Source organism: Arachis hypogaea, chromosome 1 (assembly GCF_003086295.3).
Source record: "Arachis hypogaea cultivar Tifrunner chromosome 1, arahy.Tifrunner.gnm2.J5K5, whole genome shotgun sequence".
Classification (NCBI taxonomy): Eukaryota; Viridiplantae; Streptophyta; class Magnoliopsida; order Fabales; family Fabaceae; genus Arachis; species Arachis hypogaea.
The window spans coordinates 76,963,143-76,984,131 of record NC_092036.1 but is presented as its reverse complement, the minus strand read 5'-3'; the positions used below and the strand labels follow the sequence as shown (position 1 = coordinate 76,984,131).

The following is a 20,989-nucleotide window of genomic DNA, read 5'->3' as shown; positions in this document are numbered from 1 at the left end:
TGAGATAAAATCTTTAATTATTTGATATAAAATATAATCATATATAAAGATAAAAAAATATACTAGTATCAAAATATAAAAAAGTAAAAAATCTGAAATGATTCACAAATAAAAATATAACATATTCGTTTAGCTTTTGTGAAATATATATATATAAAGGTTGAAAGTTAAAATATTATTGTTCTTCTACACACTTAACAACAAATCATCAGGTTCTTTTTGTTTTACCCTTTTTCTTCATATTGTTATTATTATAAGTTTCATATTACTATACGTTATTATTATTTGCTTTCTTTTATTTCTTTTACCATTTTTTCATATTTTTATTATTATTTGCTTTCTTTTTATATTGTCTCTGTATTCATATTACTTTATGTTATTATTATTTGCTTTTTTATTTTTTTTATCATTTTGTCATTATTATTATTAATTTATTTGTGATTTTTATTTGGTTTTTTTATCATAGTACTTTATTTTTATTTAGTGTGTTATTATATTCACGATTATTATTTATATTACAATTTATTTTATAAACGTTATATATTATAAAATTTGATATAATTTATCATTTATATAGTATGGCTCCAAAACTAAATCCAAGAAGAGGTTCTAGTCAAGTGAATATTGAAAATGAAGATGCAACAAATGAAGGAGAAGTAGAAACTGTAAAAGCAAAATGGGATGATTGGAATACTGAAATATTTTTTACTATCTGTGTGGAAGAGATACGAGATGGTAATAGACCTAATAAATATTTTAACAAAATTGGTTAGGAAGGTTCTGCACATGATACAAGAATTTTTATGGAGGCTCTTCAAACAAAAAAGCTAAATTTTTCACATCCACCAGAAGGTTAGTTATGTCATTTAAGTTTATTTTGAGGTTACATTCATTTTTATGGTAATATGTGGCTTGATTTTTGTATTTTTTAATGTATTTTAGGTAAATATTACTTAGTTGATGCTGTTTATCCAACTTTAAGGGATTCTTAGGACCTTATCATCATATAAGGTATCATATTCCACAATTTAGACTAGCACCAAATTTTAGATCAAACAATGAAAAGTTGATGAGCGGATATTTTATACATTTTTTGGGGGTAATTTCATGTAGATTTTAGTATGTTTTAGCTAGTTTTTAGTATAATTTTATTAGTTTTTAGGAAAAATTCATATTTCTGGACTTTACTATGAGTTTGTGTGTTTTTCTATAATTTTAGGTATTTTCTGACTGAAATTGAGGGAACTGAGCAAAAATCTGATTTAGGCTGAAAAAGGACTGCTGATGCTGTTGGATTCTAACCTCCCTGCACTCGGAATGGATTTTTTGGAGCTACAGAAGTCCAATTGGCGCGCTCTCAATTGGGTTGGAAAGTAGACATCTAGGGATTTCCAACAATATATAATAGTCTATACTTTGCACGAAGATAGATGACGTAAACTGGCGTTTAACGCCAGTTCTATGCTGCAGTCTGGCGTTCAACGCCAGAAACAGGTTGTAAGTTGGAGTTCAACGCCAGAAATAGGTTACAACCTGGCGTTCAACTCCAGAAATAGCCCAAGCACGCGAGAAGCTTAAGTCTCAGCCCCAGCACACACCAAGTGGGCCCCAGAAGTGGATTTCTGCATTATCCATCTTAGTTTACTCATTTTTTGTAAACCTAGTTACTAGTTTAGTATTTAAACAACCTTTAGAGACTTATTTTATATCTCATGACATTTTTATATCTGAACTTTGTACTCTTTGACAGCATGAGTCTCTAAACTCCATTGTTGGGGGTGAGGAGCTCTGCAGCGTCTCAATGAATTAATGCAATTATTTCTGTTTTCCATTCAAACACGCTTGTTCCTATCTAAGATGTTCATTCGTGCTTCACTATGAAGAAGGTGATGATCCGTGACACCCATCGCCTTCCCCAATTCATGAACGTGTGCCTGACAATCACCTCCGTTCTACAGTAGATTGAATGAGTATCTCTTAGATTCCTTAATCAGAATCTTTGTGGTATAAGCTAGAATCCATTGGTGGCGTCCTTGAGAATCCAAAAGGTCTAAACCTTGTCTGTGGTATTCCAAGTAGGATTCAAGGATTGGATGACTGTGACGAGCTTCAAACTCGCGAGTGTTGGGCATAGTGACAGACGCAAAAAGATCAATGGATCTTATTCTGACATGATCGAGAACTGACAGATGATTAGTCGTGCTGTGACAGAGCATTTGGACTATTTTCACTGAGAGGATGGGAAGTAGCCATTGACAACAGTGATTCCCTACATATAGCTTGCCATGGAAGGAGCCTTGCATTTATGAAAGTGAGAAAGCATTATGTTGCAGGAATTCAAAGGACAAAGCATCTCCAAAACTCCAACATATTCTCCATTACTGCATAATAAGTATTTATTTCATGATCTTTCACTTTTTACAATTAAAACTAAAAATTATTGTTGATATTATATCCTGACTAAGAATAATAAGATAGCCATAGTGGTGCACGAAATTGTAATCATCAACAATGGCGCCAAAAACTTGGTAGCGCTCTCAAACGTGAATCACACCTAGTCACAACTCCGCACAACTAACCAGCAAGTGCACTAGGTCATCCAAGTAATACCTTATGTGAGTAAGGGTCGATCCCACGGAGATTGTTGGTATGAAGCAAGCTATGGTCATCTTGTAAATCTCAGTTAGGCGGATATAAATGTTATGGAGTTTTCGAATAATAAATAAAGCAGAAAATAAAGATAGAGTTACTCATGTAATTTAATGGTGGGAATTTCAGATAAGTGTATGGAGATGCTTGTCCCTGTTGGTTCTCTACTTTTCTACTGCCTTCCTTCAATCCTTCTTATTCCTTTCCATGGCAAGCTGTATGTAAGGCATCACCATTGTCAATGGCTACATCCCATCCTCTCATTGAAAAAGGTCCAAATGCTCTGTCACGGCACAGCTAATCATCTGTCGGTTCTCGATCATTTTGGAATAGAATCCCTTGATTCTTTTGCGTTTGTCATCACGCCCAACAATCGCGAGTTTGAAGCTCGTCACAGTCATTCAATCCCTGAATCCTACTTGGAATACCACAGACAAGGTTTAGACTTTCTGGATTCTCATGAATACCGCCATCAATCTAGCTTATACCACGAAGATTCTGATTAAGGAATCCAAGAGATATGCGCCCGGTCTAGAGTAGAACGGAAGTGGTTGTCAGTCACGCGTTCATAGGTGAGAATGATGATGAGTGTCACGGATCATCACATTCATCATGTTGAAGTGCAACAAATATCTTAGAACAGGAATAGCTAAATTGAATAGAAAATAGTAGTAATTGCATTAAAACTTGAGGTACAGCAGAGCTCCACACCCTTAATCTATGGTATGTAGAAACTCCACCGTTGAAAATACATAAGTGATGAAGATTCAGGCATGGCCGAATGGCCAGCCCCCCAAACGTAATCAAAAGACCGAATGGTCAAAAGACTAACTGATCAAAAGACCCTAAATACAATAGTAAAAAGTCCTATTTATACTAGACTAGCTACTAGGGTTTACAGAAGTAAGTAACTGATGCAGAAATCCACTTCCGGGGCCCACTTGGTGTGTGCTTGGGCTGAGCTTGAACTTTACACGAGCTGAGGCTTCTTTTGGAGTTGAACACCAAGTTGTAACGTGTTTTTGGCGTTCAACTCTGGTTCGTGACGTGTTTCTGGTGTTTGCCTCCAGAATGCATCATGGAACTGGCGTTGAGCGCCAATTTACGTCCTTAAATCACAAATAAAGTATGAACTATTATATATTGCTGGAAAGCTCAGGATGGCTACTTTCCAACGCCGTTGAGAGCGCACAATTTGAAGTTCTGTAGCTCCAGAAAATCCATTTCGAGTGCAGGGAGGTCAGATTCCAACAGCATAGCAGTCCTTTGTCAACCTTCTTATCAGAGTTTTGCTCAGGTCCCTCAATTTCAGCCAGAAATTAGCTAAAATCACAGAAAAACACACAAACTCATAGTAAAGTCCAGAAAAGTGAATTTAGCATAAAAACTAATGAAAACATCCCTAAAAGTAGCTAGATTATACTAAAAACTATCTAAAAACAATGCCAAAAAGCGTATAAATTATCCGCTCATCACAACACCAAACTTAAATTGTTGCTTGTCCCCAAGAAACTGAAAATCAATTAGGATAAAAAGAATAGAATATACTATAAATTCCAAAATATCAATGAATATTAATTCTAATTAGATGAGCAGGACTTGTAGCTTTTTACTTCTGAACAGTTTTGGCATCTCACTTTCTCCTTTGAAGTTCAAAATGATTGGCATCTATAGGAACTTAGAATTTCAGATAGTGTTATTGATTCTCCTAGTTAAGTTTGTTGATTCTTGAACACAACTACTTTTATGAGTCTTTGCCGTGGCCCTAAGCACTTTGTTTTCCAGTATTACCACCAGATACATAAATGCCACAGACACAAAGCTGGGTGAACCTTTTCAGATTGTGACTCAGCTTTGCTAACGTCCCCAGCTAGAGGTGCCCAGAGTTCTCAAGCACACTCTTTTTGCTTTGGATCACGACTTTAACCACTCAGTCTCATGCTTTTCACTTGGACCTGCATGCCATAAGCACATGGTTAAAGACAGCTTGATTTAGCCGCTTAGGCCTGGATTTTATTTCCTTGGGCCCTCCTATCCATTGATGCTCAAAGCCTTGAATCCTTTTTACCCTTGTCTTTTGGTTTTAAGGGCTATTGGCCTTTTCTTCTTGCTTTTTCTTTTTCTTTCGAATTTTTTTTTGCAAGCTTTTACTTTTTCACTGCTTTTTCTTGCTTCAAGAATTAATTTTCACGATTTTTCAGATTATCAATAGCATTTCTCTTTGTTCATCATTCTTTCAAGAGCCAATAATTTTAACATTCATAAGCAACAAGATAAAAAATATGCACTGTTCAAGCATTCATTCAGAAAACAAAAATTATTATCACCACATCAATATAATTAAACTAAATTCAAGGATAATTTCAAAATTCATGTACTTCTTATTCTTTTGAATTAGAAACATTTTTCATTTAAGAGAGGTGAAGGATTTATGGAATTATTCATAGCCTTAAGACATAGTTACTAAATACTAATGATCATGAAGTAAAGACACAAAACATAGATGACATAATACGCATAAAAACCGAAAAAAAAAAGAAAAATAAGAACAAGGAATGAATCCACCTTAGTGATGGTGGCGTTTTCTTCTTGAAGAACCAATGATGTCCTTGAGTTATTCTATGTCTCTTCCTTGCCTTTGGAGTCTCTTTTCCATTGAGCTCCTTTAACACATATGTCCATAAGGACTTGGTCCAATCTTTGATCAAAGTTGACCCTTCTTGTGTAGGGGTGTGCATCTCCTTGCATCATGGGCAAGTTGAATGCCAACTTCACATTTTCCGGACTAAAATCTAAGTATTTCCCCCGAACCATTATAAGATAGTTCTTTGGATTCGGGTTCATACTTTCATCATGGTTCCTAGTGATCCATGCATTGGCATAGAACTCTTGAACCATTAAGATTCCGACTTGTTGAATGGGGTTGGTCAGAACTTCCCAACTTCTTCTTTGGATCTCATGTCGGATCTCCGGAAACTCATTTTTCTTGAGCTTGAAAGGGACCTCAGGGATCACTTTCTTCTTAGCCACAACATCATAGAAGTGGTCTTGATGGGCTTTGGAGATGAATCTCTCCATCTCCCATGACTTGGAGGTGGAAGCTTTTATCTGCCCTTTCCCTTTTCTAGAGGTTTCTCCGGCCTTATGTGCCATTAATGGTTATGGAACAAAAAGCTATGCTTTTACCACACCAAACTTAAAATATTGCTCGCCCTCGAGCAAGAGAAGAAAGAAAGGAAGAAGAAGAAAAGAAAATATGGACGAGAGTGAGGGGGAGGTGTATTCGACCAAGGTGGAGAAGAGAGGATTGTGTTGTGTGAAAATGAAGAAGAATGGAGGGGTATTTATAGTGGAGGGAGAGGGGTTAAGGTTCGGCCATATTTGGTGGGTTGGGTAGGAAAGTGATTTTGAAATTTGAAGGTAAGTGGGGTTTATGGGGAAAAGTGGAAGGATGTGAGTGGTGAAGGGGGTAATTGGGAAGAGAGATTGAGGTGATTGGTGAAGGGTTTTGGGGAAGAGTGTTTATTGGAAAGAAAGGATGAATGTTGAAAAGAGGGGAGAATATGGTAGGTGGGGATCCTGTGGGGTCTACAGATCCTGAGATGATCCTGTGGGGTCCACAGATCCTGAGGTGTCAAGGATTTACACCCCTGCATTTAAACGCCGAGGTGATGCATGTTCTGGGCGTTCAATGCCCATGTGCAACATGTTTCTGGCGTTGAACGCCAGTTCCATGCTTGTTTCTAGCGTTCAGCGCCAGTCTCCTCATGGTATATTCCTGGCATTTAAACGCCAGAATGTTGCTTGTTTCTGGCGTTCAACGCCAGATCCATACTCTGTTCTGGCATTGAACGCCAGCTAGATGCTCCTTACTGGCGTTTAAACGCCACTAAGTCCTTCCTCCAAGGTGTGATTTTTCTTCTGCTGTTTTTGATTCTGTTTTTAATTTTAATATTTTTTGTGACTCCACTTTATTATGAACCTAATAAAACATAAAAGAACAGTAAAAATAAAAATAAAATTAAATAAATAAAAATTGGGTTGCCTCCCAATAAGCGCTTCTTTAATGTCAATAGCTTGACAGTGGGCTCTCATGGAGCCTCACAGGTGATCAGGTCAATGTTGTAGACTCCCAACACCAAACTTAGAGTTTGGATGTGGGAATTCAACACCAAACTTAGAGTTTGGCTGTGGCCTTTCAACACCAAACTTAGAGTTTGATTGTGGGGGCTTTGTTTGACTCTGTACTGAGAGAAGCTTTTCATGCTTCCTCTCCATTGTTAAAGAAGAAGATCCTTGAGCCTTAAACACAAGGTAGTCCCCATTCAATTGAAGGACTAATTCTCCTCTGGTAACATTTATTACAGCTCCTGCTGTGGCTAGGAAAGGTCTTCCAAGGATGATGCATTCATCCTCTTCCTTCCTAGTGTCTAAGATTATGAAATCAGCAGGGATGTAAAGGCCTTCAACCTTTACCAACACATCCTCTACCAATCCATAAGCTTGTCTTACTGACTTGTCTGCCATTTGCAATGAAACTATGGTAGGCTGTACCTCAATGATCCCCAGCTTCTCCATTACAGAGAGTGGCATAAGATTTATGCTTGACCCCAGGTCACACAGAGCCTTTTCAAAGGTCATGGTGCCTATGGTACATGGTATTAAGAATTTGCCAGGATCTTGTCTCTTTTGAGGTAAGGTTTGCTGAACCCATGTATCTAGTTCACTGATGAGCAAGGGAGGTTCACCTTCCCAAGTCTCATTACCAAATAACTTGGCATTCAGCTTCATGATAGCTCCTAGATATTGATCAACTTGCTCTCCAATTACATCTTCATCCTCTTCAGAGGAAGAATAGTCTTCATAGCTCATGAATGGCAGAAGGAGGTTTAATGGGATCTCTATGGTCTCTATATGAGCCTCATATTTTCTTGGGTCCTCAATAGGGAACTCCTTCTTGCTTGAGAGACGTCCCATGAGGTATTCCTCATTAGGATTCGCGTCCTCTCCTTCCTCTCCAGGGTCGGCCATGTTGATTATATCAATGGCCTTGCACTCTCTTTTTGGATTCTCTTCAGTATTGCTTGGGAGAGTACTAGGAGGAGTTTCAGTGATTTTCTTACTCAGTTGGCCCACTTGTGCCTCCAGATTTCTGATAGAGGACCTTGTTTTATTCATGAAACTTAAAGTGGCCTTAGACAGATCAGAGACTAAATTTGTTAGAGGTGCTTTGTTCAGAATTCTCTGTCTGTTACTGAGAAGATGATGGATAAGGCTTGATATTGCTGAGCCTATTTCTTCCACCATTATTAAAGCCTTGTTGAGGCTTTTGTTGATCCCTCCATGAGAAATTTGGATGATTTCTCCATGATGAATTATAGGTGTTTCCATAAGGTTCACCCATATAATTTACCTCTGCCACTGCAGGGTTCTTAGGATCATAAGCTTCTTCTTCAGAAGATGCCTCTTTAGTACTGTTGGATGCATTTTGCCATCCATTCAGACTTTGAGAAATCATGTTGAGTTGCTGAGTCAACATTTTGTTCTGAGCCAGAATGGCATTCAGAGCATCAATTTCAAGAACTCCCTTTCCTTTGAGGCGTCCCATTATTCACGGAATTTCTCTCAGAAGTGTACATGAACTGGTTATTTGCAACCATGTCAATAAGTTCTTGAGCCTCTGCAGGCATTTTCTTTAGGTGAATGGATCCACCTGCAGAGTGGTCCAGTGACATCTTAGAGAACTCAGATAGACCATAATAGAATATATCTATCTTGGTCCATTCTAAAAACATGTCAGAAGGATATCTTTTGGTCATCTGCTTGTATCTTTCCCAAGCTTCATAGAGGGATTCACCATCTTTTTGTTTGAAGGTCTGAACATCCACTCTAAGCTTGCTCAGCTTTTGAGGAGGAAAGAACTTAGCCAAGAAGGCTGTGACCAGCTTATCCCAGGAGTCCAGGCTATCTTTAGGTTGAGTGTCCAACCATGCTCTAGCTCTTTCTCTTACAGCAAAAGGGAAAAGCATGAGCCCGTAGACTTCAGGATCTACTCCATTAGTCTTAACAGTCTCACAGATCTGCAAGAACTCAGTTAAGAACTGGTAGGGATCTTCTGATGGAAGTCTATGAAACTTACGGTTCTGTGGCATCAGAGCAACTAATTGAGGTTTCAGCTCAAAATTGTTTGCTCCTATGGCAGGAATTGAGATGCTTCTTCCATCAAACTTGGACGTAGGTATAGTATAATCACCAAGCATCCTTCTTGCATTATTGTTGTTGGGTTCGGCTGCCATCTCCTTTTCTTGTTCGAAAATTTCAGCAAGGTTGTCTCTGGATTGTTGTAATTTAGCTTCTCTTAGTTTCCTCTTCAGAGTCCTTTCAGGTTCTGGATCAGCTTCAACAAGAATGCCTTTTTCCTTGTTCCTGCTCATATGAGAAAGAAGAGAATAGAAAAGGAAGAGGAATCATCTATGTCACAGTAAAGAGGTTCCTTATTGTTAGTAGAAGAAGAAAGGGAATAAAGAAAGGAGAATCCAAACACAAAGGTGAGGATATGGGCAGTGATTTGAGATGAAGAGAAGTGTTAGTAAATGAATGAATAATAAGATGAGAGAGGGAGAAATTTTCGAAAATAAATTTTGAAAAGGAGTTAAATGATTTTCGAAAATAAAAATAAGAAATAAAATTAAAATTAAAATTTAAAACAATTAATTAATTAAAAAAAGAATTTTTTGAACAAGAGGGAGGTATTTTCGAAATTTAGAGAGAGAAAAGTTGTTAGGTGGTTTTGAAAAAGAAAAGAAACAAACAAAAAGTTAAATAGTTAGTTGAAAAAGATTTGAAAATCAAATTTGAAAAGATAAGAAGATAAGAAGATAAGAAGTTAGAAAAGAGATTTTAAAATCAAATTTTTGAAAAAAGATAAAATTTTAAAAAAGATATGATATAAAAGATAAAATGAAAAGATATGATTAAAAAGATATGGTTAGAAAAGATTAAAAATTTTTAAAATTAAAATCAATTACTTGACTAACAAGAAAAAGATATGATTCTAGAATTTAAAGATTGAACCTTTCTTAACAAGAAAGTAACAAACTTCAAATTTTTGAACCAATCACATTACTTGTTAGTTAAGTTTCGAAAATTTTGAAATAAAATTAAGAAAAGATTTTGAAAATAATTTTTGAAATTTTCGAAAATCAAAAAAGAAAAATGAAAAAGATTTGAATTTTGAAAAATATTTTGAAAAGATAAGATTTTTTTTAAATTGAAAATTTCACTTGACTTACAAGAAACAACTAATTTTAAAATTTTTTGACTAAGTCAACCCAAATTTTCGAAATTTTGAGAGAAAAAAGGAAAAGATATTTTTTTGATTTTTTGAATTTTTAATTATGAGAGAGAAAAACATAAAAAATGACTCACAACATGAAAATTATGAATCAAAACACATGATGCATGCAAAAACACTATGAATGTCAAGATGAACACCAAGAACACTTTGAAGATCATGATGAACATCAAGAACATATTTTTGAAAAAAAATTTATGCAAAGAAAACATGCAAGACACCAAACTTAGAAATTTGCAATGCTTAGACACTATGAATGCAAAAATGCATATGAAAAACAACAAAGAACACAAAACAAGAAATTATCAAAATCAAACAAGTAGACTTACCAAGAACAACTTGAAGATCATGAAGAATCATGAAGAACACTATGAATGCATGAATTTTCGAAAATTGCAAGAACAAAATGAATATGCAATTGACACCAAACATGACACAAGACTCAAACAAGAAACAAAAATATTTTTGATTTTTATAATTTTTTTTGGATTTTTGTATATTTTTTTCGAAAACATATAGGAAAAATAAAATAAGAAATTCAAAATTTTTAATAAGAATTCCAGGAATCTTTCAATGTTAGCCTAAAGCTCCAATCCAAGGGTTGGACATGGCTTAATAGCCAGCCCGCTTTAGGATGGAATTACATGCATTGAGGTGATTAGTTGAAGTCTCATTCCAAAAGGATTTGGATATGGCTTTACAGCCAGCTAGGATTCAACATGCTTCATGAAACTCTAGAAACCATTCTTATAAATTCAGAAGCCATAGAATGATTTATTTTTAATTAAATTTTTTTTCGAAAATAGGGATAATTTTTTTAAAAAAAATTTTTGAAAACAAAACAAAAAGAAAATTACCTAATCTGAGCAACAAGATGAATCGTCAGTTGTCCAAACTCGAACAATCCCCAGCAACGGCGCCAAGAACTTGGTGCACGAAATTGTGATCATCAACAATGGCGCCAAAAACTTGGTAGCGCTCTCAAACGTGAATCACACTTAGTCACAACTCCGCACAACTAACCAGCAAGTGCACTGGGTCGTCCAAGTAATACCTTACGTGAGTAAGGGTCGATCCCACGGAGATTGTTGGTATGAAGCAAGCTATGGTCATCTTGTAAATCTCAATTAGGCGGACAGTAAATGTTATGGAGTTTTTGAATAATAAATAAAGCAGAAAATAAAGATAGAGTTACTCATGTAATTCAATGGTGGAAATTTCAGATAAGTGTATGGAGATGCTTGTCCCTGTTGGATCTCTGCTTTCCTACTGCCTTTCTTCAATCCTTCTTATTCCTTTCCATGGCAAGCTGTATGTAGGGAATCACCGTTGTCAATGGCTACATCCCATCCTCTCAGTGAAAAAGGTCCAAATGCTCTGTCACGGCACGGCTAATCATCTGTCGGTTCTCGATCATGTTGGAATAGAATCCATTGATTCTTTTGCGTTTGTCATCACACCCAACAATCGCGAGTTTGAAGCTCGTCACAGTCATTCAATCCATGAATCCTACTCAGAATATCACAGACAAGGTTTAAACTTTCCGGATTCTCATGAATGACGCCATCAATCTAGCTTATACCACGAAGATTCTGATTAAGAAATCCAAGAGATATACGCCCGGTCTAGAGTAGAACGAAAGTGGTTGTCAGTCACATGTTCATAAGTGAGAATGATGATGAGTGTCACGGATCATCACATTCATCATGTTGAAGTGCAACAAATATCTTAGAACAGGAATAACTGAATTGAATAGAAAATAGTAGTAATTGCATTAAAACTTGAGGTACAGCAGAGCTCCACACTCTTAATCTATGGTGTGTAGAAACTCCACCGTTGAAAATACATAAGTGATGAAGGTTCAGGCATAGCCGAATGGCCAGGCCCCCAAACGAAATCAAAAGACCGAATGGTCAAAAGACTAACTGATCAAAAGACCCTAAATACAATAGTAAAAAGTCCTATTTATACTATACTAGCTACTAGGGTTTACAGAAGTAAGCAATTGATGTAGAAATCCACTTCCGGGGCCTACTTGGTGTGTGCTTGGGCTGAGCTTGAACTTTGCATGAACTGAGGCTTCTTTTGGAGTTGAACGCCAAGTTGTAACATGTTTTTGGCATTCAACTCTGGTTCGTGACGTGTTTCTGGCGTTTGACTCCAGAATGCAGCATGGAACTGGCGTTAAGCGCCAGTTTACATTGTCTAATCACGAATAAGTATAAACTATTATATATTGCTGGAAAGCTCTGGATGTCTACTTTCCATCTCCATTGAGAGCGCGCCAATTGGAGTTTTGTAGCTCCAGAAAATCCATTTCGAGTGTAGGGAGTTCAGATTTCAACAGCATCAGTAGTCCTTTGTCAGCCTTCTTATCAGAGTTTTGCTCAGGTCCCTCAATTTCAGCCAGAAATTAGCTAAAATCACAGAAAAACACACAAACTCATAATAAAGTCCATAAAAGTGAATTTAGCATAAAAACTAATGAAAACATTCCTAAAAGTAGCTAGATTATACTAAAAACTATCTAAAAACAATGCCAAAAAGCATATAAATTATCCGCTCATCACATAGCTTGCTTCAAGCCAACAATCTCCGTGGAATTCGACCCTTACTCACGTAAGGTATTACTTGGATGACCCAGTGCACTTGCTGGTTAGTTGTGCAGATTGCAAAAGTGTGATTGCAATTTCGTTTCACCAAAAGTTAAACTATTGTCATTTAAGTTTAAGGATAGTAATTGAAAGGACTTTTGGAGTATGCAAAGCAACATGGAAGATACTACAAAATATGTCATTAAGAGCCAAATTTGAAACCCAACGTGATATCATTGTTGCATGTTTCACCCTTCATAATTTTATAAGAATGATGGATTCTGAGATATTGTTCCGTTACAAGCCAATGAAGATGACGGTACTAATGTAAGAAATGGATCAACAAATTCTGATATTAATGAATGAGAAGAACAACACAAGAAGATGTTCGAGCAATGGAAGAAATAAAAGACAATATAAGAGATCAATTATCGGATCAAATGAATTAGTATAAATAATTATTTTTCTTTTATTATTACTAATAAACTCTTTTATGATTGAATGTCCTTTTAAGTAATTTTATTATTATAAAAGTACTTTTGTATTTTTGTATCCAAATAATAACATCTTTTAAATAAGCACTTTTAAATAAGGTCCAAATATAAAATCATTTTTACTTTTGTAAAAATCTTTTAAAAAAAGATCATTTAAAAAAAAGATCTTTTTTCGAGAATGGCGCCCAAACAAACCCTGTATCAAAATGTACTCCTATTTCACTTAACGAGTAAAAGACATATATATTTAATTATATAATTACATAACGTAATAGGGATTAATTTTTATATAAACAATATATGTTCAAGTAATAACATTCTTGTGATCCGTCACCTTATAACTCGGTCTTTATTGTGCATTGAGTTATAACTCGGCCTTAATTATCATTCATTCTTTACTTGTAACCGACACCTTTATTACTGACTTAATGACCATTAATTTCATCTTAATGACCAAACGGTCATAACATGAATATCATTCATCAACTCTATGCCTATAAAAGGTACCAATTTCTATATCTCAATACACAACACATGATAAGTTCTATTTTATGTCTTATATTCTATATTCATAGAATTATTACAAACACACACATGATAAGTTCTATTTTCATATCTTACATTCTATATTCATAGAATTATTATAAACAAAACACATGATAAGTCCTATTTCATGTTTAACATTCTATATTCATAGAATTATTATACACACAACACATGATAAGTTTTATTTCATGTCTTACATTCTATATTTATAGAATTATTATAAACACACACATGATAAGTTCTATTTCATGTTTAACATTCTATAATCATAGAATTCTTATACCTCTTACACACTTACTGACTTGAGCGTCGGAATATCTTTTACAAGTACCCACCCTCCATGTTCTTCTTGCCGAAGTATACATTTTTTTGGATACAAAGAAACAAATTTGGTTTCCTCTAAGACGAGCTATACCTCGAAAGTTCAACCTCTACAAGAACAATTAGCGCCCACCGTGGGGCACGAGTAAAATAATTCCTACTCCCCCAGGTTTATAAAACTTGAATTACATTCAAATTTTTTAACCAATTTCAACAATCTTATTTAAGATTTTATTTAATACCTTTTATCAAATTTTAATCTATCATAATTTATTATAAAGTATATACTTTATACATTCGAATTGCTTTACTTTTACATATCACAATATTTCACATGTCATAATCGACTAATGAATCAATTCGAGAACAAACTCGGCTTTCAATCGATCCGAAAATAAACTCGGGTTTTAACCAATTCGAGTACAAACTCTCCTATCAATTTTACTAACTTTTTCAAAACTCTCTATTTACACAAGTAAAATTATATATTTTATTCACAAATATATTTGCATTTATATTTTGTGTAACTAATGTTTACTAATTTATTAGTTATATTCAAAAATCAATATATGTTTTATACTTTGAATAATTCTAATAATTAGTATACCTATTTTCTTTCTCTCTCTATTCTTATCTATATTTTTGAAAGACAATACTCATAGTTTTCTATTTCTATTACTAAAGATGATTGATTCTTGGATTTTTATTTTAAAAAAAAAATGAGAAAGAGACATCCTATATTAGGATACAAAGCCAATCATTTACAATAATGATATATAAAACCATGTCAATTGAATTTTTATTTCATCATGTATTATATTCTTATTACTTGATGATTTAATTTATACAATTAAATTATGGTAATAATGAGTTCAAATCTTAAAATTGGATTCCATCAAAAATCACTTTTATATCAATTGTATAAAACTATTATACTATTCTCTTTATGCTATTAAAGTTTATGTTAAGTTAAGAAAAAAATAATTATACATACAAATTTGTTCTTTTTGCACAAAGAATATACCTTAGCTAAATAAGATTTATTATATTATTAAATAACTAATTATTTATTGTTTTATTAACAAGTTAATACAGATTCTGCGAAACAAAGTTATAATATTAACAAAAAAATTACATAATTCACATTTAACTTATATGACATTCATATATGTTGTCTTCTTCTCTACAATTATCAACTTTCAAGGTATATTTTTCTACTTTGAGCTGTTTTACTTTTTACAATATAAATTATTCAATTATGTTGCGATTTTGTACATATTCATTTTCTCAATTTATCTTATTCATGTCATATGACCTTCACTATAAATTGTAAATATTCAATAACTAATTGCTTTGAGCAAAAAATTTATCAATAAGCTGTTGTGGGCGAAAAAAATTCCCAAGACAATTAATCATTATATCCTCGGATCATAAAATCGATTATGTCAATGGATTTCTATTTCTAAACTTTTCAGTTCATATACAATTAAATGCTAAAATTGTTTTTAAGTGAAAACGTATCCCCCACACAACTATCTTGATTGAATAACTCTTACCACTGAATTTTTTTTGAATAACTGCTAACATAAGAATCTGGCTAAGCTTGGGGGCTCACCATATCATTATTCACTTATCTTTTAACCGAGTTATGACTCATTTTATTTTCTAAGCTTAGCCTGGATTATATGATCGGCAAACAAAACTTGTGGGCTGTGATCCGTCATCTTATAACTCGGTCTTTATTATGCATTATGAGTTATAACTCGGCCTTAATTATCATTTATTCTTTTCTCGTAAACGATACCTTTTATTACCGACTTAATGACCATCATTTCCATCTTAATGACCAAATGGTCATAACATGAATATCATTCATCAACTCTGTGCCTATAAAAGGTGCCAATTTCATTATCTCAACACACAACACATGATAAGTTCTATTTTATATCTTACATTCTATATTCATAGAATTATTACAAACACACACATGATAAGTTTTATTTTCATGTCTTACATTCTATATTCATAAAATTATTATAAACAAAACACATGATAAGTCCAATTGCATGTTTAACGTTCTATATTCATAGAATTATTATACACATAACACATGATAAGTTTTATTTCATGTCTTACGTTCTATATTCATAGAATTGTTATAAACACAAATGATAAGTTCTATTTCATGTTTAACATTCTATAATCATAGAATTCTTATATTTTTTAAACACTTACTGACTTGAGTATCGGAATGTCCTTTGCAAGTACCCACCCTCCATGTTCTTCTTGCCGAAGTATACATTCTTTTGGATATGAAGAAGCAAATTTGATTTCTTCTAAGACGAGCTATACCTCGAAAGTTCAACCTCTACAAGAACAATTGGCGCCCACCGTGGGGCACGAGTAAAATAATTCATACTCCCCAGGTTCATGAAACTTGAATTACATTCAAATTTTTGAACCAATATCAATAATCTTATTTAATATTTTATTTAATACCCTTCATCAAATTTTAATCTATCATAATTTTTTATAAAGTATATACTTTATACATTCAAATTACTTTACTTTTACATATCATAATATTTCACATGTCATAATTGACCAATGAATCAATCCGAGAACAAACACGGCTTTCAACCAATTTGAGAACAAACTCGGCTTTCAATCGATCTGAAAACAAACTCAACTTTCAACCAATTCGAGTACAAACTCTCCTATCAATTTTACTAACTTTTTTAATGCCCTCTACTTACACAAGTAGAATTATATATTTTATTCACAAATACGTTTGCATTAATATTTTATGTAACTAATATTTACTAATTTATTAGTTATATTCAAACATCAATATATGTTCTATACTTTGAATAATTCTTATATTTAGTATACCTTTTTTCTTTCTCTCTTTATTCTTATCTATATTTTTGCAAGACAATACTCATAATTTCCTATTTCTATTACTAAAGATCATTGATTCTTGTGTTTTTATTTTTTTAAAAATATGAAAGAGACATCCTATATTAGGATACAAAGCCATTCATTTACAATAATGATATATAACAACCATGTTAATTGAATTTTTATTTCATCATGTATTATATTCTTATTACTTAATGATTTCATTTATACAATTAAATGATGGTAATGATGAGTTCAAATGTTAAAATTGGGTACCATCAAAAATCGATTGTATATCAACTGTATAAAACCACTTTATGCTATTAAATTTTATGTTAAGTTAAGGAAAAAATAATTATAAACATACAAATTTGCTTTTTTGCACAAAGAATATGAGAATAATTATAAACATACAAATTTACTTTTTTTGCACAAAGAATATACCTCATAACTAAACAAGATTTATTATATTATTAAATAACTAATTATTTATTACTTTATTAGCAAATTTATATAGATTCTATGAAACAAAGTTATATTATTAACAAATAAAATTAAATAATTCACATTTAACATGTATGACATTCGTATATGTTATCTTCTTCTCTAGAATTTATCAACTTTCATGGTATATTTTTCTTTTTTGAACTCTTTTACTTTTACAATATAAATTATTCAATATATATTGCGATTTTGTACACATTCATTTTCTCAATTTATCTTATTCTTGTCATATGACCTTCACTATAAATTATAAATATTCAATAACTAATTGCTTTGAGCAAGAAATTCATCAATAAGCTGTTGTGGGCTGGAAAAAGTCCCAAGATAATTAACCGTTATATCCTCATATCACACAATCGATTCTGTCAATAGATATCTATTTCTAAACTTTTTAGTTTACATACAATTAAATGCTAAAATTGTTCTTAAGCGAAAAAGTATCCCCAAATAACTATCTTGATTAAATAACTCTTACCACTCAACTATATTTGAACAAGTGCCGACGAAATAACCCGGCTAAGCTTAGGGGCTCACTATATCATTATTCACTTATCTTTTTACCGAGTTATGACTCTTTTTATTTTCTAAGCTTAGCCTGGATCATATGATCGGAAAACAAAGCTTGGGGGCTGATTTGTCACGTTATAACTCGGTCTTTATTGTACATTATAAGTTATAACTCGGCCTTAATTATCAATCATTCTTTATTTGTAACCGACACCTTTATTACCGACTTAATGACCATTATTTCTATCTTAATGACCAAATGGTCATAACATGAATATCATTCATCAACTCTATGCCTATAAAAGGTACCAATTTCTATATCTCAACACACAACACATGATAAGTTCTATTTTATGTCTTACATTCTATATTCATAGAATTATTACAAACACACATATGATAAGTTCTATTTTCATGTCTTACATTCTTTATTCATAGAATTATTATAAACAAAACACATGATAAGTTCTATTTCATATTTAACAATCTATATTCATAGAATTATTATACACACAACACATGATAAGTTCTATTTCATGTCTTACATTCTATATTCATAGAATTATTATAAACACACACATGATAAGTTCTATTTTATGTTTAACATTCTATAATCATAGAATTCTTATACATCTTAAACACTTACTGACTTGAGCGGCGGAGTGGCTTTTGTTGGTACCCACCCACTGTGTTCTTTGACGTTCAAGTTATTCTCACTCCATTAAAGAAAAGGTGTATTACAACAGCGTAAGAGACGAGTTTTACCTTGGAAGTTAATCCACACAAGAACAATTCTGATATTGGAAATTTAGTATTATGTTTAGTGGTTAGAAATTGAATTTAAAATTTGTCTTACAATATAAAATTTTAGTCTTTTTAATATTTCTAAAAAATGAGAACACAAGATTAAAAATTCTGAGGATAAAACTTTAAGAATAATTTTTTTTTCAAAAATACCTCATTCAACTTTTCAAATTCTCTTTCTACTTGTTTCACCATCTTCACTTTTCCTGACCTCATCCTACTCCTACTCCCTCCATCTCCTTTGATGAAGTATTCTCCCTCTTTCAGCATTGCTATTTCCGATAAGAACAGTAGCGACAACGGCGACCACGACTCCTCTTTCCCTTGTCTACAACGTTGTCTCCTCCTTCCTCTCTCTCTCTCTCTCTCTCTCTCTCTCTCTCTCTCTCTTTGAGCTTGTGTGCAGCAGTAGTGTCTCCTTCTTCTGTCACTGTTGGCACCACCCCAAATCCGAGTAGAATTTTGGAATACTCACTACAAGAAAACCAGAATTTTGTTACGCTTTTAAAGCGTGACGAAAAGTTGAAAAAAGCATGGCGATAGCTTTTCACCGTGCTTTCGAGCTATGTAAGCATGCAAGTTGCTTCATAGCCATGCTTTTGGTGACCTATCGCCACGCTTTTTTTGTTGCCACGCTTTTAAGCATGGCCGTATGTGAAAGATATAGCTACGCTTTTAAAGCGTGCCAATAGCTAGAGATACTGCTATGCTTTTGAAGCATGCCAACAGCGATAGATATTGCTACACTTTTAAAGCGTGCCAGTAGCGTGAGACATCACTGCACTTTTAAAGCATGCCCGTAGCGAGAGATATAGCTACGCTTTTGCTTTAAAGCATAGCTGTTGATGACTACTGTACAATATGGCTACGCTTTTAAAACATGACTATAAGTTTGTTCAGGTTCTATTCGTTTTTTAATCTTCGTAATAAAATCTTACAAAATTCAAAGTCAGGAAGTTTCGGGGCTGGTGTTCTAGTAAACTGCCACAGGTACTAGGAGTCAGCCTGCAAGATAATTGTAAAATTTAGACAATGACTAGTAGTTTTAAATCAACTAATTCAACCTTCATAAACTTGTCACCAAATATGGTGTGTTTGATCACATGACATGCTCTAACAAAATACTAAAAATCAAAGTCATAACAACTACCCATGAATTCCTAATACATGAATTACAATTCCAACAACTATTATATTATCTACTTCTTTTACATACTTCATTAAAAAATATAAAATTTCATGATTACTTCATTACAACTATTATATTATCTACTTCCTAATGCAGAGTCATAATGCTCAAGTTCTATTAAAGAGTCTGTAGCCTCTGTGACCAACTCAACATGTTCAATTGCATTCTCTGGTTTATGTCACTGAAGCAAGCCTGTTAATCATGTAAAATGCTTATTGTAGCAAACAAATAATGTAGTAACCAAGGGAAGCTTTATATCTTTCCGTAGATTAACAAGATGACAACATTGGAAGGACAAACCAATGTCATGTTAAAAAAGTAAACATGAACATCAGATTTAACAAGATGACCGCTTTACACACTTGAAATTATCATTACACATACACCATAAGAATAATCAGTAAAATGCTTCTAAGGAATAGATTGTTATTTTTCGACAGCATGATGCCACATTTTCTAGAATGCAATACAGATAACTCCATAACCAAGCAGCCAAAGAAATTATTAGAGGCTAACAAGCATTACTATCGGCACTTGTTTCTTTTCTTTCTTAAAGTTGCAACGTGCACGAGATAAATTTTGATAAATGCTCATATTTTTTATGCGAAGTAAAATTAATTGTATAGTCCAAGTGGAAACTGGAAATTTAACCAATAGGCATATATGCTCCTCTTATTTTCTGCTCTGACTCTAACGATTGATTAATGTATACAATGAATTTTCATGTGAACAAATTCAACCACTAAATAACAATAACCTCAATTTACAATAACTCTATAAAGTACAAAAGAGTAGAGATCCATGTGTCACATAAAAAATACCTTCCTTTACTCACAATGCCTACCAAATCCTTTAGGCAGGTGGAGAGTATCTTCACTATATCACCATACCTACCCCTTATTACCTATGGTACATAACAATGCAGTAGCCATTGATGCTTTACTCAACAACTTGTTTAGGGGAAGGAATGGCAATAAGGTTGGGTGAAGTAGCGAAACAAAATTGTTCTTATATTTAAGGTTAATAAAATTAGTTCTTCCAACTTTTTTTTTTAAAAAGAACATAATTGAATGAGAAATAGAAAAGAATACAAACTCACCTAAAGTAGACGCCGAAGCTAAGCCAG

At 33.4% G+C, this 20,989-nt stretch overlaps 1 non-coding gene across 1 annotated transcript; it reads left to right on the top strand.

Moving 5' to 3' along the window:
- Positions 1-8,442: 8,442 nt before the first annotated feature.
- LOC112714529 (small nucleolar RNA R71) lies at positions 8,443-8,546 on the top strand. The gene has a single exon (XR_003159285.1). It is a non-coding gene; the product is annotated as a small nucleolar RNA R71 (small nucleolar RNA).
- Positions 8,547-20,989: the final 12,443 nt, after the last annotated feature.